At 37.4% G+C, this 25331-nt stretch overlaps 1 long non-coding RNA gene across 4 annotated transcripts in view; it reads right to left on the bottom strand.

The window, feature by feature from the left end:
* Positions 1-25331, bottom strand: part of LOC137209341 (uncharacterized) — a 438438-nt gene that overhangs the window by 107139 nt on the left and 305968 nt on the right. The gene's annotated exons all lie outside the window — the stretch shown is intronic.

The raw sequence follows: 25331 nt of genomic DNA, 5'->3' as shown, positions 1-25331 counted from the left end.
ATCTTATGAGGGACAGTTTGCACCTGTAGCATAAACCCTGACAGTTGGTTTTTCTTTTTGTGATGCAAGTGTCTGACTTAAGCTTTGATTGCCAAGGGAGCCACTTCAAAGAGGCATCCACTTCAAAGACAGCTATCTCTTATAAACACCTTGCCAGCCACATGACTAGATAAAGAGCCAGGCTAGGCTGCCCCCAACTGCCCCAGCCTCCTTTGTTTCAGAACTTTAAAAAAATAACAGCTTTATCGAGACATAATTCACATACTATAAAGTTCACACTTTAAAGTATACAATTCAGTGGTTTTTAGTATATTTACAGAGTTGAGCAACCATCACCATTACCTATTCCAGAACATTTCTGTCATTCCAAAAAAAATAACCCCATACCTATTAGCAGTCAGTCAGTCCCAATTCTCTTTCACCCATCCCCTGGCAATCACTAATTGACTTTAAGTCTCTAGTTATTTGCCTATTTTGGATATTTCATATAAGTGGAATCATACAATATGTGACCTTTCGTGTCTGGCTTCTTTCACTTAGCATGTTTTCAAGGTTTGCCCATATTGTAGCATGGGTCAGTATTTACTTCCTTTTTACTTCTGAATACTATTTCATTGTATTGCTAGACCACATTTGTTTATCTACTCATCAACTAAGGAACACCTGAATTGTTGAAAATACTCTTTTAAAATTACACAGCATGAAACAATCCCACATAATGTATATGTGTACTAATAATGATTGCTAATATTTATTGAGCACTTACTATATACCAGGGGTTGTTCTAAATGCTTATATGTTTTACCCCATTTAATGTTCACTTCAAACCTATGAGGGTGCTGTCACTATTATTCCCATTATTTTTATGAGGAAATTAGGAAATAGGGAGATTAAGTAACATATCTCAAGATAAAGAGCTAGTACGTGATTCAAACCTAGGAAGTCTGTCTGTAAAGCCTGCACTTTATTTTTCATTAAAAATTATTACATAATAAAACTGACTTTTTGGGGGGAATATACATTTCTATGAATTGTAACATACACTGCCACAATCAGATAAAGAACTATTCCATAATAACAAAATATTATTATTCCATAATACCATGTTTTAAATTCCCATTCTGTGTTTTAAATTCACCAATAAAAAGAAGACCCTTGAAACCCTAGGTCCCCATACTTGATCCCAATAAAAGCAGAACCCTAGGCCTGCTGCCTCTCTTTCTGTACCCCTGACTTCACCGTGTGGCCCGAGGTGTAATGTGTAATTTCCAGAACCTTTGAATAATAACCTTTTTCCAAAGTTTCCTGTTGGTTATTGCTGAGGGCATCTTACAATCATGATAAGAACCACAAGGGTCCAGCAACAACACTAGTTACTGATAGGTTGAGACAGGCATAAAACAGTACTCTTGACTAACATCTCCCCATTTCTCCTACCTCTCAGCCCTTGGTAACCACCACTCTACTCTCTGTTTCTATGAGTTTGGCTTTTTTAGATTCCACATAAGTGTTATCATGCAGCATTTGTCTTTCTCTGACTTATTTCACTTAGCATAATGTTCTCAAGGTCCATTCATATTATCTCAAATAGTAGCATTTCCTTCTTTCTCGTAAGTGAATATTTTTCCATTGTATATATGTATACTACAACTTCTTTATCAACTCATCCCTTGAGGGACACTTGGATTGTTTCCATATCTTGGCTACTGTTAATAATGCTCCAATGAACATGGGAGTGAAGATATCCCTTCAAGATCCTGTTTTCACTTCCTTTGGATACATACCCAGAAGTGGAATCACTGGATCATATGGTGATAGTTCTATTTTTAATTTCTTGAGAAACCTCCATACTGTGTTCCATAGTGGCTGCAATAATTTACTTTCCCACCAACAGTGCACAAGGGTTTCCTTTTCTCCACATCCTCACCAACACTTATCTTCTGTCTTTTCAGTGACAGCCATTCTAACAGGAATGTGGTGATAGCTCATCGTGGTTTTGATTTGCATTTCTCTGTTGATTAATGATGTTGAGCTTCTTTTCATGTATCTGTTGGCCATTTGTAGGTCTTGTCTTCTTTGGAAAAATGTCTATTCAGTTCCTCTGCCCATTTTTAATCAGATTTTTTTCTGCTATTGAGGTGTATGAGAACTTTATTTAGATATTAACCCCTTATTAGATATGATTTGCAAATATTTTCTCCCATTCCACAGGTTTCCTTTTCATTTTGTTAGTGTTCATTTTGTTGAAAAGAAGCATTTATTTTGCTGTGCAGAAATTTGATGTAGTTCCACTTATTAATTTTTGCTTTTGTTGCTTGTGCTTTTGATGTTACATACAAAAAATTTCTGCCAAAACCAATTTCAAGAAGGTTTTTCTTATGTTTTCTTGTAGGAGTTTTATTGTTTCATGTCGTATGCTTAAGTATTTAATCCATTTCGAGTTAATTTTTGTGAGTGGTGTAAGGGGTTCAATTTCTTTCTTCTACATGTGGTTATCCAATTTTCCCAGCACTATTTATTGAAGAGACTATCCTTCACCCATTGAGTATTCATGGCTTCCTTGGGAAATATTAGTGGACTGTATATGCTAGGATTTATTTCTGGTTCTCTCTTCTGGTCCATTGGTTTATATGTCTGTTTTTATGCCAGTACCATACTGTTTGGATTACTATAGGTTTGAAATTAGGAAGTGTAATGTTTCCAGTATGTTCTTCTTTCTTATGATTGCTTTGACTATTCAGGGTTTTCTGTGGTTTCATACTAATTTTAGGATCTTTTTTTCTATTTCTGTGAAAAATGCCATTAGAATTTTGATAGGGATTGCATTAACTCTATAGACGGCTTTGGGTAGTATGGCCATTTTAAACAATATTAATTCTGCCAATCCTTGAGTACAGAATATCTTTCCATTTTTTGTGTCTTATTTAATTTCTTTCATCAAAGTCTCATGGTTTTCAGTGTACAGATCTTTCATCTCCTTTGCTAAATTTATTCCTAAGTATTCCATTATTTTTTATATTATTGTGAATGGGGATTGTTTTTATTTCTCTTTCAGATGCTTTATTGTTAGTGTGTAGAAATGCAAGTGATTTCTGTATGCTGATTTTGTATCCTGCAACTTTACTGAATTCATTGATTAGTTCTAACATTTTTTGGTGACGCTTTTAAGATTTTCTACATATAAGATCATATAATTTGCAAATAAAGAAAATTTTACTTTTTCCTCTTTGATTTGGATGCTTTTTATTTCTTTTTCTTGCCTGATTGCTCTAGCTAGGACTTCCAGTACTATGCTGAACAGGAGTGGTGAGAATGGATATTCTTTTCTTGTTCCTGATCTTAGAGGAAAAGCTTTAAACATTTTACCACTGAGTATGATGTTAGCTGTGGGTTTGCCCAAAGCGTTTATTATGTTGAAATATGTTCCTTCTATACCTAGTGTAGAGAGTTTTTATTGAGGGGATGTTCAATTAAAAACAAATTATTTTATTTATTTTTGGCTGTGTCAGGTCTTAGTTGTGGCATGCAGGATCTTCGTTGAGGCATGTGGGGTCCTTCATTGCAGCACATGGGCTCTCTGTTGTGGTGTGCGGGCTTCTCTCTAGTTGTGGTGTGCAGGTTTCCTCTTCTCTAGTTGTGGCACACAGGCTCTGGGGTGCATGGGCTCTGAAGCTGTAGTGCATGGGTTCCAGAGAGTGTGGGCTCTGTAGTTTGCAGCATGTGGGCTCTAGTTGAGGCATGTGAGCTCAGTAGTTGTGGCATGCGGGCTTAGTTGCCCCGCGGCATGTCGGATCTTAGTTCCCTGACCAGGGATCGAACCCGCATCCCCTGCATTGTAAGGTGGATTCTTTACCACTGGACCACCAGGGAAGTCCCAAGAGGATGTTCAATTTTGTCAAATGTTTTCTCTGCATCTACTGAGATGATCATATGGCTTTTATTTTTCTTTTTACTAATGGGGTGGAATATTGATTGATTTGTAGATGTTGAACCATCTTTGCATTCCTGGGATAAATCCCCCTTAATCATGGTGTACGATCTTTTCAATGTGCTGTTGAATTCAGTTTGTTAATATTTTTTGAGAATGTTTGCATCTTTATTCATCAGGAATATTGGTATAGTTTTCTTTTCTTGCAGTGTCCTTATCTGGCTTTGGTATCAATGTAAAGCTTGCCTCCTAGAATGAGATTGGGAGTGTTCCCTCCTTCTCCTCAATTCTGGGGAAGAGTTTTAGAAGGATTGATGTTAATTTTTTAAATGTTTGGTTGAGTTCACTATCGAAACCATCTGATCCTTTTCTTTGTTGGGAGGTTTTTGATTATTGATTCAATCTCCTCACTCATTATTGGTCTGTTCCAATTCTCTGTTTTTGCATTATTTAGTCTTGGCAGGTTGTATGTTTCTAGTAATTTTTCTATTTCTTCTAGGTTGTCCATTTTCTTGGCATAAAATTGTTCATAATAGTTTCTTTTTTTAAAAAAATTTATTTCATTGAAGTATAGTTGATTTACTATGTTAATTTCTGCTGTACAGCAAAGTGATTCAATTACACACACACACACACACACTTTTGTGTGTGTGTGTGTGTGTGTGTATTCTTCTCCACTATGGTTTATCACAGGATATTGAATAAAGTTCCCTGTACTTTATTCAGGAAACAGTAGGACCTTGTTGTTTATCCATTATAATATATATACATATACATATATATGTATGTGCATGTATATACACACACACACACACACATATATATATATGTATATATAATAGTTTGCTTCTGCTAATCCCAAACTCCCAATCAATCCCTCTCCCACCCCTCTCTCCCTGGAATAGTAGTTTCTTATGATCCTTTGTATTTCTGTGGTATGAGTTGTAATGTCTATTCTTTCATTTCTGATTTTATTTGTCTTTTTTTCCCCTTAGTCTAGCTAAAGTTTGTCAATTTTGCTTCTCTTTTCAAAAATCAACTCTTAGTTTCATTAATCTTTTCTGTTGTTTTTCTGATCTCTATTTTATTACTGCTTGCTCTCATCTTTGTTATTTCCTTCCTTCTGATAAATTAGGGTTTAGTCTTATGGGGGTTCTCTTTATCAGAGAATTTTTTTCTCTTGCTGCTTTTAAAATTCTTCACCTTTGATTTTTGACAGTTTTATTACAATGTGTCTTGGAAAGGATTGTTTTGGATTGAAATTTTGTGGTGACCAATTAGCTTCATGAACTTGGAAATATATATCTCTCCCCAGATTTGGGAAGTTATTAGCCATTATTTATTTAAATAAGCTGTCTACTAATTTCTCTCTCTTCCTTCTGGGACCCCAATGATGCAAAACTTTTTTTCTTTTAATGGTGTCACATATGTACAGTAGGTTTTCTTTATTCCTTTTCATTTTTTCCTTTTGCTCCTCTGATTGGATAATTTCAATTGGTCTGTTTTCTTGTTCACTGATTCTTTCTTCTGATTCATCAAGCCTACTGTTGAAGGTCTCTATTGAATTCTTAGATTCAGTCATTATATTCACCAGCTCCAAGTTTTCTGTTTGGTCTTTTTTTATCTCCTTTTTGAACTTCTCATTTTGTTCTTGTACTGTTTTCCTGATATTGTTAAATTGTTTATCTGTGTTCTCTTATAGCTCTCTGAACAACTTTGGAAAAATCATTTAGAATTCTTTGTTGGGAAATTCCTGAATCTCTACTTCTTTGGGGCCAGTAACTGGAGACTTACTATATTCCTTTGGTAGAGTCATGTTTTCCTGATTCTTCATGATCCCTATAGCTTTGCTTAGCTGTCTGTACATCTGAAGAAGCAGTCATCTCTTCCAGGCTTTATGGACTTAATTTGATAAAGGAACACTTTCACCTACAGGAGGGGGCATCCTGGAGCATGACACCAGGTCCAGTGGTACAAAGGGCTACATGTGATGACACTGGGTCCAAGGTGGCATGATGTCCATTAGGCTCAGTCTGCTGAGGTCCACAGCATGGACGAATGTATGGTTCTTGGTGACTGCAGGGAGTCTTCAGTGTCTGCAAGAGCTTTGGGGATCCTCAGTGGCACCTTCAGGTCCAGCTAGTATGGACTAGGAGGGCAGGCAATGGTGGTGCCTGGAGCTGGTGGTGTGCGCACACTTGGCTGTGGGGCCAGCTACGGGTGCCTATGTAGTGGCAGGGTCTGGTTACAGACAAATGTAGTGGTGCAGCCCAGGGCAAACTATGGGCTTACTGGAAGCTGTAGGGGCTTTGCTCACTTGTGACTACATAGTTGTCCCTCCACAACCAGGCCCTGCACTAGGAGCCTGTGATGAGGGTTGGGCCAGGGCCATTCAGGTACACAGCTAGAGGGGCTTGCTGCAGATGAACATGGTAGTGCAGGCCAGGACAGAAAACGGCCTGATCTGGGCCCGCTGCAACTGCAGGGACCCCGGCTGTCAGCATGCCATCCTGTAGCTGCACAGTCTCCCCCAAGGTGTGCTCACAGTCGTGGAGGCTGGTGACAGGTGTCAGGCAAGCAGCGTGCCAGCACATATCTGGAGGGTGATTCCCAAGCATATGCACAGCGATGGGGTTCCTCTGTGGGAGTCTAGGCTGGCGTTTTGCATTTGCATAGCCACAGAGGTCTGGGCTGGCTGCAGGTGCAGTCCCTGGGCTCTAGTAGGGACAGGAGGGAGGGAGCAGGGAGGTACTCTGGCAGCTGGCATCAATGAACATGAATACCTGTGGGGCAAATTCTGGTGAAATCTGTAAGGGGGGGTCCACATCAGTTGTGCTGACCACTGGCTTCTTCAGTGGCAAAATCTGCTCAGTTTGTCCGCAAAGCAGGTCACTGTGAACCGAAATGACTCCTCCTATGTGGCTGCTGTTGGTAGCCCCTGCTTTTCTTCCTTGGCTCTTCTTTTCTTAGCTGGCTCTATACATCTCATCTTTGGCAGTCTGGGTCGGGTAAAACTGAATTGAGACCTTCACATGGTACCTGGAAAGGCTGGGGAAGCCGGTTGCTCATCCCGCTCTACTTCTCCTGGCAAGGGGGACTCTTTCTACCTGGGAAGTTCCCTCTTGGCATGGAGCAGTGCTCGCTTGGGGGATGGGACGGTTCAGGCAAAATGAAGCTGTCTTTCTTCTCTTCTTGTGTGGTTATTCTCAGGGTTTCCTCCCACTGTGTTGCTAAAGTTCCTTAAGCAGACTCCAGAGCTTTCCCAGAGCTGCTTTTGTTCATGGATAGCTGTCTAATTGTTGATCTTTGTGAGGAAATGGAGGCTGGAGTGATGTCACCTCCAAGAAAGTATAGAAAATGCTTAGAGCACAGAATGAGTGCTATATAAACATTTGCTTTAACTATTACAATGATTACTGTTAATGTTGCAACTGGAAAGAGTTTAGCAGACATTGGTCCAAAATATACCTTTACCCTTTGGTAGCTGTATGGTTTAGGCAATTTATTTCACCTTTCAGGGTCTCGGTTTTCTCATCTGTAAAGTCATACCTCATAGGTTTGTTATGAGAACTCAGGGAGATAACTAGTTAAAGTATCCAGCAAAATGTCTGGCACCCTGCTTGCTCAATACATGTTGATACTTTTCCATCCATAGTAAGTTAACATAGATTTGGTGCCAGAATCATTTAGTCACATTATTCAGGTAATTACATACAAGGCACTAATAGGGATGATCAAAGCTGGTCCTTGGATTGTCACTGCTTCTGGTTGAGTGCAGTATGTGCTAACCGTTAAGCTTGATTAAAATTAACATCCAAGGTCTCTTTGGAACTTCAATGGCAAGGCCTACTGAAAATATTTCTGTGAACTCCGTAGCTCCTGAGAATATACAGTCTCACTTCAGAACAAAGTGTATTTTCATAAGAGGCATGGAAATTGTTTACCAGCTCCTGGAGGATTTGGTTACAGCCCCAAGATTGCTTAACAGCCATAAATGAATGCTTTTGTCTCACTGGAGTCAGCTCACTACCATGCAGTATCTGGAAGAATGCAACTAGGGCACTGAGATCTTTCCCCAGAGGGTGCCATCACTGCTTGCCTGGTTCCAGAACATTGCCTTGTGTCTTTTGTCCCTTTTATCCCCTGCTTACATGGCATGGCCTTACACTCCCCCTGCTTTTTTCCTCTGATACCTTTTCTGGCTCACAAAAGCACATCCCCAGCCCTCCCTGACCACGCCCCCCACACAAAGCAGCTTCCTCATAGCATCACATTGTTTATTTGCTCCTCTTGCTCTTATTTCTGGGAAGAATCTAGCTTTCAGGCTTGATCTCTTACTTCTTGAGGGGCCAAGAAATGAGACCCTTCCTGATCCATGAGTAGGGTTCATACCTCTACCATGGTTCGAAGTTAAGTCTAAAGTTGTCCTGCGGCACACATGAGGCATGAATGGGCCCAGTGCCAGTCACCACGCAAGAAAGGCTAATGGTATAACTATCTTTACTGTGTATGTATACTCTCATTATTTTCACTAGCTTCCTTTTTTTTTTTTTTTTTAATGCAGTGCGCGGGCCTCTCCCATTGCGGAGCACAGGCTCCAGACGTGCAGGCTCAGTGGCCATGGCTCACGGGCCCAGCTGCTCCGCGGCATGTGGGATCTTCCCGGACCGGGGCACGAACCCACATCCCCTGCATCGGCAGGCGGACTCTCAATCACTGTGCCACCAGGGAAGCCCTAGATTCCATTTTTATCAGAAGGTCAGATAAGTGGATCATGGATTCTAGCCAACTGTTCTAAGTCACATTCTTGAGTCTTAAATATAGCAGATCATGTCCAGGTGATATCATTTGCATCCTTTCGTTACGTTAAACGGTTCACACTTCTGGTTATCTGATATGAATGTAAAGCTGAATAAACAACATGGTTGTTTCATGGGTATGAGATCATGCCTTTTTACCCTAATGTCTGAACTTTTAGTAGTCACCTACAGCATGCCATGTTTGTGCCAAGTCCTGTGAGAAAAATTCACAAAAGATATGACATATGTGCATGACACTTGCGTTATGGTGAGAGAGAGAGAGAAAGTTATCAGTGATGACAGGACATAGTAAAAATGTATGACAAAGACATACTGAGGGGAGCACGTTGAGTCCTAGTTGGAGGCGGGGGTGGCGGGTAGGACAAGGAGGACATTTTGGAACACTCACACTAAGCTGACTGGAGCAGTGGATAAAAGCCAGCGGGATGAAGACAGGTGGGAGAGAGATCTACAACTCCCTTAGTCCTTTGTCCCTTCTGATTTTGTCACCATAGACTATACTTTATCCCCATTCTCTCTATGCATCAGGGACTCTGGAATTGTCACATAAAGGAATGCAAATTCCTGCTTCTCATAGTGTAATTTAAAAAGTAAAATCTCTATCCTTTAGGAAACAGTGACTGTTTAGGGTAGTTTTGCTTCACCCTATATTCAGGCATGGCCTGTAATTTTAGTTTTTGGTTTGTTCTGAACCAACACATCATGATACTAGGGTTGCAGCTGGAGTAGATTACCCTGGATCTCTGAACTTTAGAAGACATACCATTTCTACAATGCCCTGCACCCTCATCTTTGGCCCTGCTCAGGGACTCTGTAATCGTGGAAATGGGACAAGAAAACTTCATGAGGGAAGAGTTTTCTGCTTGGAGAGTTCAGGCCTGTGTAAGTGGCAGGAGAAATGTCTGGGTTGTCAGAGAACAGTATAAGGGTTTGGGATTCCAGGAGAATATAGGAAGAGACAAAGAGGGAACTTACAAGGGAAATGAGGTAGCTTCAAATATAAACTTGGTCTTCCCTGGGGCATTTTTGTGGGGTTCTGATTAGGTACTTAACTAAGTTGCTCTGGCCAACAGGAAATGAGATATCACATTTCTCAAGAGATAATCAGGCCTTAGCAACACCAGCACTTGTAGTGGAATTGCAAGGGCTCCTATTCAAAAATACCAGACCTTATTTTCTGGAAATATCTATTGTTCCTGGAAAACTAAAAGCCCTCTGCAGTCTTCTAGGCCTGACTGGGTCTGAAGTTTCTGTGCTGCTGAGCTATAGGTCAGGATGGGATGAACTAGCAGCTGGGGTGTGGGGTACCCCTGTCCACTAGGGTTTGATTTCACTCTAAGTTCTGTAACACCAGCTTCTTGCCAAGGCTTCACCAGCTGTTTATTATCATAACCAACCATTATCTGAACCGCAGAGCCTCACATAACCTTACCCAAAATTCAGAGCTGGGATGGAATTTTGAGTACAGTGCTAGAATTTCAGACAAGGGCCAATTAGAGAAAATGTTGCATCACCCCTCACAGTTCATGCTGCTGTAAGTCCAAAACAAAAACCACAGACTGTTTGTGATTACTTAATATTGTTCTGGTATGTAGTCTACTCAAATGAAAAACAAAATGCAATTTAGTCCATTATACTGAGAAATAAAATAAAACTTATTGTAATCATTAGCAGAATATGTTTGAAGAGAAGATAATTTACTTTTAAAATTTTAGTCAAAGTAACTTTTTCCACTGTATGTACTTCAAAACTACATAACTGATAACTATTCTAATTCTTTTAAGCAACACAGGGAGGAAACAGTGGGTGAAAAAATAATTTCCCTTTTGAAGAATAATCCAATCAAAACAATGTTGCACAATAATGTTGATAATAACTCTGAAATTACTTGGGATAATAAATTTAAAGTACTGTAATATAAATTATGATTATGCAAGAAAAAACAGAAATAAGATAGTTTAAAAGTAAGTAGCATATTTCTGTAAGAAATTTTCAAAGAGTGTTTCAAAAACAGAATCAGAGTTATCAATCTAAGGGAATAGCTATAGCTGACATTTCAGCACCTCCAGAACCTGTTCTGTTCCATTTTTGCTTCTGTCAGAGTCTGTCCTAGAGACTGAATAAAGATTTCATCCCCCCTTCTAATTATCTATTTATTTAAAGAGGAATTAGGAAGCTAGCTGAACATAAGAACTGAGTGTGACCTCCAAAAGAAGATGAGTTAGAAAATAAAATGGGGAGTACCTTGAATAATGGCAGATATATATTGACTGGGGAAATTTAAGCAGCTCCTGCTCAGACACTGAAAACAGTAAGCCCTTATTTCTTACCATTGGTGAAATGGTTTCCCAAACATAGGCTGAGGGACCTGAGCTCTCACTGGATGTTATCTCTTTCCTTCTCATGTATCCAGAACTCTTTCATGGGCATAACTACTTTTCCTCCTGGCTGGGCACCTCCAGTAATTACAAGGACTTAAAAATGAAGATAGCTGTCAGCCCTCTGATTGCTAGGGTTGATGTGACTGAGCTGGCTGGCATACCCTCTTCCTTACTCCTCATACCATGAGGAATCCTCCTGAAGTTCTGAAAGGATGACTTTTGCAAGTAGAGAGGATTATTTTTCAATAAAAGGAAAGCAATCACAGCACTCCCCTGTAATGAACTTTGTATCAGTTTGCTAATTTAAGCAGAAATGGTGCTTATTATGAGGGTATTGGGAATATTTTTATTTTTTATATTATTTTATTAGTTTTGGGGGGGGAATATTTTTAGATGAGAATATAAAAGAATATATTCATGATTTTGGAAATAGTGAGGAAAGATTTCTAATTCAAGACAAAGCACAAACTACACAAAACAATAAGTTTGACTACATAAAAATGTAATTAAAATCTGTATCAAAAGACACTGGAGTCACTTGATATCCAGTGCAGACTCTGGTCACCACAACACCAGTCACACCTCCTATCAAGGGGATAACGTCCAGCATGCACTGAGGAAAGAGGTAGCAGGCATCCATACTAAAAACAGCCCTCACACCAAAAAACATTAAACCCATAGAGAGTACACAGGGACGTTCTCACATAAAAAACCCCTCCAAGACCACAGTAAATAATTGTTTCTTCTCAACTCATTGAGCAAGAGAAAAGTATGTAAAATGAAGAAGCAGAGGAACCACTTTTAATTAAAAGATTGAGAGAATTCCCCTGAGAAAACAAACAATGAAACAGACCTCTTCAGTCTAATAGACACCAAATTCAAAAAGGAGATACTAGAGCATGGACTTGAGGATATGGGCAGGGGGAAGGGTAAGCTGTGACAAAGTGAGAGAGTGGCATGGACATATATACACTTCCAAACGTAAAATAGACAGCTAGTGGGAAGCAGCTGCATAGCACAGGGACATCAGCTAGGTGGTTTGTGACCACCTGGAGGGGTGGGATAGGGAGGGTGGGAAGGAGGGAGACACAAGAGGGAAGAGATATGGGAACATATGTATATGTATAACTGATTCACTTTGTTATAAAGCAGAAACTGACACACCTTTGTAAAGCAATTATACTCCAATAAAGATTTAAAAAGGAGATAATAAAAATACTGAAGGAATTAAGAAAGGCTATTGACAGAAATGCAGATTATTGTAAAAGGGAACTAGAAACTATAAGGAGGAGCCAAGAAAAATTAGAGAATTCATTTGAAGAGACCAAAGCTGAACTAAAGGTTATGAATAGCAGAATGAATAATGCAGAAGAATGAATAAGTGATCTGGAAGATAGAATAATGGAAATCACCCCATTAGAATGGCAGACAGAAACCCAAATAAAAAAAAAGAATAAAAGCAAAATAAGAGACCTATGAGATAATATAAAGTGTGCCAATCTATGCATAATAGGGATCCCAGAAGGAGAAGAAAGAGAAAAGGGGACTGAAAATGTATTTGAAGAAATTATGGCTGTAAACTTCCCAAACCTAAAGAAGGAAACAGATATCCAGATACAAGAAGCACAGAGGGTCCTGAACAAGATAAACCCCAAAAGACCTATACCAAGACATATTATAATAAAAACAGCAAAAGTTAAAGAGAGGATTCTAAAGGCAGCAAGAGAAAAACAAAGAGTAAATTACAAGGGAACATACATTCATGATGAAACCCTTATGAAAAAAGCTGATAAGGCTATCAGCTGATTTCTTTACAGAAACATTGCAGGCCAGATGGGAGTGGCAAGATATATTCAAAGTCCTGAAAGGGAAAACTCTGCAACCTAAGACACTCTATCCATCAAGATTATCATTTAGAATAGAAGGAGAGATAAAGAATTTCTCAGACAAGCAAAAACTAAAAGAATACAGCAATATTAAACCTATCCTAAAGGAAATATTGAAAGGTCTTCTCTAAATAGAAAAGAAGTAAGAATCTATAGGAAAGAGAAAATCACATTTGGAAAGTAAATCACTTAAATAAGCCAGCACACACATTAAAAAAAAAAATCAAAAAATTTCTGTGAAAGCAATGATAATCACAAAGAACAGCAGAAGGATGAACATGAAGATGCAAAAGAGGACATCAAAATTATAAAATGCAGGGAGGACAGTAAGACAATGTAGATTATTTTTCTAGAATGTGTTTAAGCCTATATGACCACCAGTCTAAAGTAAGTATATATAGAAACAGGTTAACATACTTGAAAAACAGGGCAACCACAAATCAAAAACATACAATAGATTCACAAAACCAAAAAGAAGAGAACATAATACAAAAGAAAATCATCAAACCACAAAAGGAAAAAGAAAGGGACAAAGAAGAAATATAAAATCAATGGGAAAACAAGGTTTAAAATGGCAATAAATACATGTCTATCAATAATTACCTTAAATGTCAGTGGACTAAATGCTCCAATCAAAAGACATAGAGTGGCAGATTGGATTAAAAAAAACCCACAAAAGCCTATAATATGCTGCCTAGGATAAACCCACTTTAGGGCAAAGGACACACATAGATTGAAAGTGAAGGGATGGAAAAGGTATCTCATGCAAATAGAAATGACAAGAAAGCAGGGGTCACAATACTCTTATCAGACAAAATAGACTTCAAAACAAAGGCTATGAAGAAAGGTAGAGAAGAACGCTATATAATGATAAAAGGATCAATACAAGGAGAGGATATTACACTTGTCAACATATATGCACACAATATAGGAGCACCCAAATACATAAAACAAAAACTAACAGACATTTAAGAGTACAGAAATTATTTCAAGCGTCTTTTCTGACCACAATGGCATGAAATTAGAAATCAACCACAGAAAAAGAAACAAGAAAAAAACAACAACAATTACATGGAGACTAAATAACATGCTACTGAAAAACCAGTGGGTCAATGATGAAATCAAAGAAGAAATTAAAAAATACCTTGAGGCCAATGACAATGAAAACAATCTATGGGATACAGCAAAAGCAGTTCTTAGAGGGAAGTTCAGAGTGATACAGGCCTTCTTTAAGAAATAAGAAAAATCTCAGATAAACAGTCTAACCCATCACCTAAAAGAATTAGAAAAAGAAGAACAAACAAAACCTAAGGTCAGCAGAAGGAAGGAGATAATAAAATCAGAGAGGAAACAAATAAAATAGAGATTAAAAAACAGTAGAAAAAATCAATAAAACCAAGAGCTGGTTCTTGGTTAACAAAATTGACAGACCTATGGCCAGGCTCACCAAGAAAAGAGAGAAGACCCAAATAAACAAAATAAAAAATGAAAGGGGAGGTATCACAACTGATACCACAGAAATACAAAAATCCATAAGAGAACACTATGAACAATTACATGTCAACAAATTTGACAACCTAGAAGAAATGGACAACTTTCTACAAACATACAGCCCACCAAAACTGAATCAAGAAGAAATAGATAACATGAACAGACCAATCACTAGGAACGAAATAGGCTATGTAACAAATAAATAAATAAAATTCCTACAAAGAAAAGTCCAGGACCAGATATCTTCACTGGGGAATTCTACCAAACACACAAAGAAGAACTTATACCACTCCTTCTCTAACTGTTCCAGAAGACTGAAGAGGAAGGAACACTCCCAAAGGCACTTTATGAAGCAACCATCACCATGATACCAAAACCAAACAAAGACACTACTAAAAATGAAAATTAAAGGCCAATATCTGATGAATACAGACACGCAAAAATTCTCAACAAAAATATTAGCAAACCAAATCCAACAACACGTAAAAAAGGTCATACACCACAACCAAGTTGAATTCATCCCAGGGTCACAAGGGTGGTTCAACTTATGCAAATCAATGTGATACACCGCATCAACAAAGGAAAGGACAAAAACCATATGATCATCTCAGTAGATGCAGAAAAAGCATTTGATCAAATTCAACATACATTCATGATAAAACCCTTATGAAAATGGGTATAGAAGGAACATATCTTAACATGATAAAAGCTATTTATGACAAGCCCAGAGCCAATATAATACTCAACAGTGAAAAGCTGAAAGCCTTCCTGCTAAAATCTGAAATAAGACAAGGAAGCCCACTCTCACCGCTTCTCTTCAACATAGTATTGGAAATCCTAGCCACAACAATCAGAAAAGAAAAAGAAATAAAAATGTATTCAAACTGGTAGGGAAGAGGTAAAATTTTCATTATATGCAGACGACATGATACAATATATAGAAAACCCTAAAGACTCAACACAAAAACTACTAGAACTGATAAACGAATTCAAGAAGGTAGAAGGATACAATATTAACATACAGAAATTGGTTGTATTTCTTTACACTGAAAATGAAATATTAGAAAGGGAATGTAAACAGTCTCTTTTAAAATTGCATACAAAAAATAAAATGAAATACTTAGGAATATGCCTCACCAAGGAAGTGAAAGACTTATTTTGCTGAGAACTCTAAAACATTAGTAAAGGAAATTAAACATGATTTAGAAAAATGGAGAGATAATCCCATGCTCTTGGATTGGAAGAATTAATCTTGTTAATTTACAATGTTGTGTTAATTTCTTCTGTACAGCAGAATGACTCAGTTATATACATCCTTTGTTCCTCTGTAGATAAAATGTTTTTGCTCTGGATGCATAAGATATTCTCTTTATTGCTGATTCTAACATATTTACTATTTACCTTGTTATAGTTTCCTTTGTGTTTCTTGGGTTTTGTTTCAAAGTTGCTTGAAATTATTGCATAGCTCACTAATGGTTTATTTATTTAATATTTTGCTTTTTTAAAATGAGCCATTTTCTTTGTTTCATTTTGGATAGTTCCTATTGTTATGTCTTCAAGTTTAGTTATCTTTTTGTCCACAATATTTAGTCTGCTATTAATTCCATCCAGTGCATTTTTCGTCTCCTGCATTATAATTTTCACCTCTAGAATTTCAGTCAGGATATTTTTTTATGTCTTCCATACTTATAATGTTTCATTTTCCTCTAGTTTTCTGAAAATATGGAATACAGTTATAAAAGCTTTTTTTTCCAATTGCTTGTATGCTAATTGAAGCATTTATGTGTGGGTCAGTTTCAATATTTAATTTTTCTTCTTATTGAGGGTTTTTCTGTTGTTTTCATTTATTGACTGGAAATTATTTAATTAGATGACAAACTTTGTGATTTTTACCTTGATAAGTGCGAGATACTTTTGTATTCCTGTTGGAAAGTTTGATCATTTTAGGCCTCACTTTAAAATTTTTAGGTGTGACCATAACCACATTCATTTTGGGATTATTAATCCCTACTGCTGAGGCAAGAGCCTTCTGACTATCCAATTTCTTCTGAATTATAAGATTCTCCAGTCTGGCTGGTGGAAATAGGAGTCAGGAAAACAATGCTAAATGATACGGGCTTTTTTTTTTTTTTTTGCGGTACGCGGGCCTCTCACTGTTGTGGCCTCTCCCGTTGCGGAGCACAGGCTCCAGACACGCAGGCTCAGCGGCCATGGCTCACAGGCCCAGCAGCTCCACGGCACGTGGGATCTTGTCGGACTGGGGCACGAACCCATGTCCCCTGCATTGGCAGGCGGACTCTCAACCACTGCGCCACCAGGGAAGCCCTATAAGGGCTTTCTTAACAAAGATTGCTGGTACCTGAATGGATATTTGAATGATAAACAAGCCTTGGGAGTTAAAGACTCTTGGTGTTATTTATATAATTGACTTAGGGACCTTCACACTTTACCCCCCAAAGAGCATTTGTTTATGTTAAAAGGCAAAAGTCTCTCTCCCTCTCTCTGGAGGAGTGGTGGGAGCAGATGTGTCGGCTCTCTTGTATATGTCCTATGTACACACAGGAGATTTCTGCCCTCACTGCATTGCCCTATGGGGAACTGGAGCATGAGAGACTGACAACATATGTTCTCTGAGTAATTAAACATTTTTCTCTGATCCAGAAACCTCATGTTTCCTGTCAAAAAAATTCATAAATATAGATATAAAAACTTAATAATAGGCAGTATTCCCAGTACTGTGTGAGCTCTGAGTACATTTCTTTTAATCCTTTTGCATATTTGTTCCCCAGCCTTGGGTATTTTCATCACAAGCATGCACTGATTAGTATTCTCCTGTATCCCTTTGCAAATCTCCAGAGTTCTCGCTCTGTTTATACTTCTCTCCTCTGGTATTCTGTGCTATGAATCCTAGCTACTTAGGATCTCCCTGGACCCTCAGCTCTGATTCCTCAGCTTAGGGAGCACACCAAGCTTTGCCTGAGTTAGTCCGTACTGTGCCACAACATGAAAGTTCTCTAAAAGCAATAAACTATGGCATCAGAGGGCTCACCTCATTTTTTTCTTGTATCTCAGGGTTCACTGTTCTTGTGTCCAATGTCATATATCTTGTCTAGTGTTTTAACTGTTAAGGGCAGGGGAGTGGGTAAATCCAGTACTCTATCTTTGATGGAAGTAGAAGTGATACTGCAGCATTTTCAACAGAGAAAATTGTAAAGAGAACAAACTGCCCATGTCAGTAGAATAAATAAAGACATTTTTCAGATAATCATACAGTGATATACACTATAGCCTGAATTTTAATAAAAAAAAAATCACATACAATTTTGAGCATCAGAGAAATACATACAGCTGCCTCCTTTATCTCCACTTAGTAAAAGTGAAAAAGTTGTAGAAAAATATACATTATCATACAAGATAAATATGTTTCAGAAAGAGGCAAATCAATACTATATACTAATTTTGAATACCTACACATGGAGAATGAGTATAAAAACTTCTATTAGAATGATAAGCATCCAACTGAAACATGTTAATCAGATACCTTTTCAGAATAGCATATATTTACAGTTTTATTTCCTAAGATATTTGTTCAGTACATAGATATCTGATTGTGGCCAAAGGAGCAGCTGTCTTCAAAATGTAGCTCTGTGGTGTTTTGTTTGAAATTATTCCAGGAAGTTAAGATTTCCATCTGTTTTTTCCAACAATGATTTTGTAATCCATATAATATCCTACATAAATCCCTTTCTGCTTATAGTAGCTAAAGTATATTCAGGTCCCTGCAATTAAAGCTTGACTCATAAAATATCATTCAAAAAATGAAGAAATGGAGCATGAAGGATGTGTAAATTTAAATAGGTAGAGATGGGGTAAGATATTTTAGGAAAAGAGAACAGTAGAAACAGAGGAACTGGAACCTTTCCATTTACATTTAAACATTCTCAATTCACTCACATCTTAGAAGAAAGACCCACTTTCCCCTCTATACACTTACACCTGGCTTCTGCCAACTAACTTCCATTCCATTAAAATTATCAGAGAATTTCAATCTTCCACTTACTTGACCTCTAAGTGTGTTCATTATTCCCAATTATAACATTCTCTCTTTCTTGAGCTTATAATACTATATCTGCTGGGTTTCCCCTTTCTATCCGGCCTTCTCTTCTCAGCCTTCAATGCAGGCTCATATATCCGGCCACTTAATAGTGGATTTCTTAAAAGTTTGGTGGTTGGTCCTTCTCTCACTTTACTCTATATCCCTAAGGAATATCATTTATGCCTGTGGTCTCAAATACATTAATGTAAAAATAAATTTCAAATTTCTATCTCTTGCTGTGAAATTTCATATGAACCCCATCTTGTATATACAAAAAACTACCTACTAAGTATCTCCAATTAGTAAAGGCTCCTCAAACTCAACATGTCAAAAATCAAAAACATAATTATTTGCTTTCAGCCATCTGCACAAGTTAAGCCCTAATTTTAAAGATAAGGATGATGATACTTTGCCAAAATCAAGTAATTTGACAAAGTCACGAGATCCAAGAATTTAATGAAAAAAATAGGTCTTGACATTTGTCATCATTGGTTAAATATATCATGAATGTATGGCTTATAACCCCATTCGGAAATTATCGTCACTCTCTAACAGTAAAATTACTGGTGCAGTGATGAGAAAGGTTGTTGAAATTCTGATTTCCATGAGTGAATCTGGTGGGAATTGTAATATTTAAATGAGTGAAGGCAATTAAAAGACATACATTATACATTTTTAAAATGGACATCCTTACGATGTCCACTCTCACCTCAACATAGTCTTAGAAGTCTTAGACAAAGCAATTAGGCAAGAAAAAAGTCCTCCAAATTGGAATGGAAAATGTAAAACCATTGCTATTTGCAAATGACATGATATTATATATAGAAAATCCTACAGACTTCACCAAAAAACTGTTGGAACTAATAAACAAATTCAATAAAGTTGCAATATACAAAATCAATAAACAAAAATCTGTTATGCTTCTGTATGCTAATAGCAAACTATCAGAAAGCCCATTTACAATTGCATCAAAAAGGATAAAATACCTAGGAATAAATTTAATCAAGGAGATGAAAGACCTGTTCAGTGAGAACTACAAGACACTGATGAAAGAAATTGAAGTAGATACAAGTACATGGAAAGATATTTCATGCTCATGGACTGGAAGGATTAATATTATTAAAATGTCCATACTACCCAAAGTGATCTACAGATTCAGTGCAATCCCTATCAAAATTCCAATGGCGTTTTTCACAGAAATAGAAAAAACAACGCTAAAATTTGTATGGAACCATGAAAGACTTCTAATAGTTAAAGTCATCTTAAGAAGAACAAAACTACAGTCATTATTCTCCCTTATTTCAAACTATTTTACAAAGCTATTGTAACCAAAAGAGTATGGTATTGGCATAAAAACAGACACAAAGAACAATGGAACAGAATGGAGAACCCAGAGATAAACCCAAGCATGTATGGGCAATTAATTTATGACAGAGGAGCCAAGAATATGCAATGGAGAAGGACAGTCTCTTCAATAAATGGGGTTGGGGAAGCTGGACAGCCACATGCAAAAGAATGAAACTGGACCACTACCTAACACCATACACAAAAATTAACTCAAAATTGATTAAAGATTAGAATGGAAGACCTGAAACCATAACACTCTACAAGAAAGCATAGGTGGTAAGCTCCTTGTCATAAGTCTTGGTGACGATTTTTCAATCTGACACCGAAAGCAAAAGCAATAAAAGAAAAAATAAACAAAGGGGACCATTTCAAATTAAAAAGATTTGCACAGAAAAGAAAAGCGTCAACAGAATGAAAAGGTAGCTACCAAATGGGAGACAATATTTGCAAATGAGACATCTTATAAGGGGGTAATATCCAAAATATATAAAGAACTCATAAAACTCATAAAAACTCAAACAATCCAATTAAAAACTGGACAGAGGATGTGAATAGACATTTTTCCAAAGAAGACATACAGAGGGCCGAGAGGTACATGAAAAAAAAAGCTCAACATCACTAATCATCAGGGAAATTCAAATTAAAACCACCAGTGGTGATATCTCATCACCTCACACCTGTTAGAATGGCTATTCTCAGAAAGGAAAGAAATAAATTTTGGCAAGAACAGGGAGAAAGAACCCTAATACACTGTTGGTGGAAATGTAAATTGGTGCAGCCACTATGCAACACACTATTGAGGTTCGACAAAAAATTAAAAATAGAACTACCATATGATCCAGTAACTCCTCATCAGGGTATTTATTAGGTAAAAACAAAAATGCTAACTAGAAAAGATATATAAAGCTCTTGCTCACTGAAGCATTATTTACAATATCCAAGATATAAAAATAACCTAAATATCCATCAACATATGAATTGATGAATAAAATGTGACACACACACACACACACACGCACACAAATACTACTCAGTCATAAAAAGAATTAAATCTTGCCATTTGTGACAACATGGATGTACCCTGAAGGCACTATACTAAGTGAAATAAGTTAGACAAAGACAAATACTGTATATCTCATTTATATGTGGACTATTTAAAAAAATCCAACACTCCCAAAACAAACAACTCTACCACCCCTGAACTCATAGAGAGAACAGATTTGTGGTTGCCAGAGGTGAGGTTTAGAAGGTGGGCAGAATGGGTGAAGGTCAAAAGGTATAAACTTCCAGTTTTAAAATAAATAAGTCCTGGAAATGTAATGTACATCATAGTGACTAGAGTTAAGAATCCTATATTGAATATTTGAAAGTTGTTAAGAGATTAGATCTTAAAATTCTCATCACAAGAGAGATGTGCAACTATGCGTGGTGAGGAATGTTCACTTATTGTGGTGATCATTTTGCAATATATATCAATATTTAATTCTCATGTTGTACACCTGAAACTAATATCATGCTATATGTAAATTATATCTCAATAAAAAGGAACATCCTTAGGATGGTTTAATTTGGGGAAATTATTAATAAATTAGAAATGTTACAGGAAAAGATGAGAAGACAGGTAAGAGCAGATATTATTTAGGATCTTATTAAATATAGGAATGTAACAGTTGTTTTTTGTGTTGTGTTGACAAATAGCTTGCTGTCATGAATGATTGATTAATCTGTGATAGAGTAATAGTAGAGAATTAATATATGTTCCATGTAGAGATTAGATTTTTTTGAGGAATATCAAAAAAAATTAAAAATTACAAAGAACAATTAAACAAAACTGTATTTTCATAACACATAGATAACAATGTTTTGTTATGTTTGCTTTTTAAAGAAATCAAACAATATAGATAAAACTAAAGTCTCCATGTGTTCACTGTTCTTATTTGTAGACAAAAGAACCCACTCTATTGAGTTTAAACAGAAAGGGGTTTTTAAAAGGGTAATAAGGTAGTTCACAGAACCTCACAGTGGGTGGAGTACCAGGCTTGGATGCTACATAGCCAGGATCAATGCAGCTAGAATACCTGACCAGCCATACCACGGGGCTCTTATAGCAGAAGCATTACTGCTGTTGCCACCTGTTACTCAGTACCTATGATGTTAGGGATTCGAAGCTAAAATTTTGCTAAAATGCCTTAGAAGAATCACATGCTTTCACCATCATGCATTTCCCCAGGCAGAACTGCCTGTCACAAAGCTCACTCCCCTGTTGCAACTGCACACAGGGTCTCTGCTTGGCAGAACCTAGGTCACACAAAGAATATCAGCTGCAAGACAAACTAGAAATGGATAGCATGAGTGTGGAGCAGCCAATCAACAGTATTTCTCTAGTCCCTTTGATCATCACTACTAGTCCCTTTTTCCCTGTAACCCTATACCCGCCCTCTCACAGAAGTAACCAATGTACACATTAATCTGTAAATAATATACATTAATTAATTAATTAATTTATTTATTTTTGCGGTACGCGGGGCTCTCACTGTTGTGGCCTCTCCCGTTGCGGAGCACAGGCTCGGGATGCGCAGGGTCAGCGGCCATGGCTCACGGGCCCAGCCGCTCCGCGGCATGTGGGATCTTCCCGGCCCCGGGCACGAACCCATGTCCCCTGCATCGGCAGGTGGACTCTCAACCACTGCGCCACCAGGGAAGCCCCAGTAATATACATTTTAAATTTACATACACTGCATTTTGTTTACATGTTTCTATAATTGGATTTCTCTTTTTCACATATTTCAGACCTATTCATTATGATACATTATTCATTGGTAAACGCCATCTAAATGTATCCCATTTTTTCATTCACTTTTGCTGGATAGTTTATCTTTTTTATTATTATAAAAACTGGTAAAATTAATATCATTATACATATTTCCTCGGGCACATTTACACAAATAACTGAAAAAGAAAATTCCCTGGAGGTAAGATCACCTAAGGCCATTTATTACAAATATAGCTTCCCAGCCTCCTCCATAACAGTCAAGGGGCAAGGAGGAAACTTCGAAAACCAAAAAAAAAAAAAGCTGCCAAAGGTTAAATTACAAGGAGACTATTCTCAAAAGTAAAGGTATAGGTCGTGGGTGGGATAACTTTTTCTGTAAAGGGCCAAACAGTAAATATTTTAAGTTTCGTGGGCCACAATCTGCTGTAGTCTTCCTTGTTTTCTCTTTTACAACACTTCAAAAATGTGAAAAACATTCTGAACTTAAAAGGGCTCTGCAAAAACAGGCTGGTAGTTTGCTGACCCCTGGTTTGGTGATGCGAGGAATAGTACAGTTATTTGGAATCAGTAGCAACTGACCTTTTACTACCCAGATCTGAAGGGAAGAGACAGGTTACTGCGAGTTGAAAAGAGAAAGGGTATCCTCTGGAGTCAGATACATGGCTTGAGGGGAACTGTGAGAAACCCTGCCTATGGAGACCTTCCAGGAAGGAATTAAATATCTGAACCTCTCTCCTCTGAGTTCCTGCCAGTGCTCCCCATTCGGTTATGCCAACCCTGAAGCCAGGGGCAAGAGAGTCCTGTTATGCCACCAAGTAGTCCAGCCTTCTGGAACAGACAGTAGGGTGGGCAAAGTGGAGAGTGGGTTTGGAGGAATGAACAGAAGGTATCGAGGAGGCTTCCATTCACTATTCTGAGACGGTATAGCTGGGATGGAACCTGGGAACTGGTGGTTTTAACAAATAACCCAGGTGATGCTTACCAAAGCTTGAGAAACACTGTTCAAGGGTATACAACTAGACGTGAAATTGCTGGGTCACAGTGTATGTGAATTATCCATTGTAGAGCTAAATTATTCTCCGAAGTGACCATATCAATTTAATTTACACCATCAACATACAAAAACAACTAATTTCCCTTTTAATCTGACCAAATACTTAATATTGCCAAACTTTTCCATTTTTGCTGATTTAATGGGTGAAAAATGGAATATTCTTTGGTTTTGTTTTCAATAACATTTATGTGATTTCCAGTGAAGGTGAACATATTGTCATATATTTGTCATTCCAATCTCTCTCCTTTTTTTTTTTAACGATTTATTATTTATTCATTTTATTTTATTTATTTTTTGCTGTGTCGGATCTTAAGTGTGGCATGAGGGATCTTCGTTGAGGCATGCAGGGTCTTTCATTGGGGCGTGCAGGTGTTTTTGCGGCACGCGGGCTTCTCTCTAGTTGTGGCATGCCGGTCTTCTCTAGTTGTGGCACACAGGCTCCAGGCCACGTGGGCTCTGTAGTTGTGGTGTGCTGGTTCCAGAGTGCATGGGCTCTGTAGTTTGTGGCACGCAGCTCTAGTTGAGGTGCACAAGCTCAGTAATTGTGGCATGCAGGCTTCGCTGTCCCATGGCATGTGGGATCTTAGTTCCCTGATCAGGGATTGAACCTGCATCCCTTGCATTGCAAGGCAGATTCTTTACCACTGGACCACCAGGGAAGTCCCTTCCTTTTCGAATTTATGTTCTTTGCCCATTTTTCTATTATATTATTTTTCTTGTTATATTATTTTCTCAATTGGTCAAAATTCTTTACATATTCTGGATATAACTCTATGTCTAATATATACTACAAACACCTTTTCCTCGTCTGTGGCTTTTTTTTTGTTTTCATTCTGTTGATGTTGTCTTTTGCCATATAGAATCTAAAAATTTGTATGTATTTTTTTGATTTATACTTTATGACCTGTTATGACTTTTCCTATTAAAATTTCATTAACGTGTTCCACTACTTTCTTATAATGTCATAGTTTTATTTATCATTCTTAATATATCTGAATTTTTTTCCAAAAATAAAGATATACTAAAAGGCATATCAAATTATGCTGCATTAAACTACAGATAAATCAGTATTCCTTGAATTTAAAATTCATTTGAAAGACTTAAATTTTTCTTAGGGCCAACATGAACAAATAATTATATAGCAGATGTTTGAAAATGCCAATTAAGAGAATTTTGAAAGAAAGGAGATACTCGGTTTTGGCAGTCTTTGGTTAAAATAAAAAATAATGTACTAAAGTAAGAGAAAGTAAAAGCAATTTATTCCAGTTAGTATCAATAATGAAAAAATATTTCTCAATGTAGTATTATTATCATGTATTGTAAGAACACTCTAATATAAAGATGTGCAAGTTTAGTCAACTGGCCAACAAATAACCTGTTATTTTTATTAGAATTTATGGAAAAGAGGGTGCTTTTAAGAAACGGAAAATAATATTAAGGTAATATTTTTGGAATCTTGTCAAAATTCTGCACTGAGCAGCTACCTCTACCTCAAACATCCCAAGTTTCTACTGAAACAAGAGAGTGAATTGAAAATTCATGTGATAATAAGAGT

Source organism: Pseudorca crassidens, chromosome 16 (assembly GCF_039906515.1).
Source record: "Pseudorca crassidens isolate mPseCra1 chromosome 16, mPseCra1.hap1, whole genome shotgun sequence".
Taxonomy (NCBI): domain Eukaryota; kingdom Metazoa; phylum Chordata; class Mammalia; order Artiodactyla; family Delphinidae; genus Pseudorca; species Pseudorca crassidens.
The sequence above is the reverse complement of the archived record's forward strand: the minus strand, read 5'-3'. Positions and strand labels throughout refer to the sequence as shown.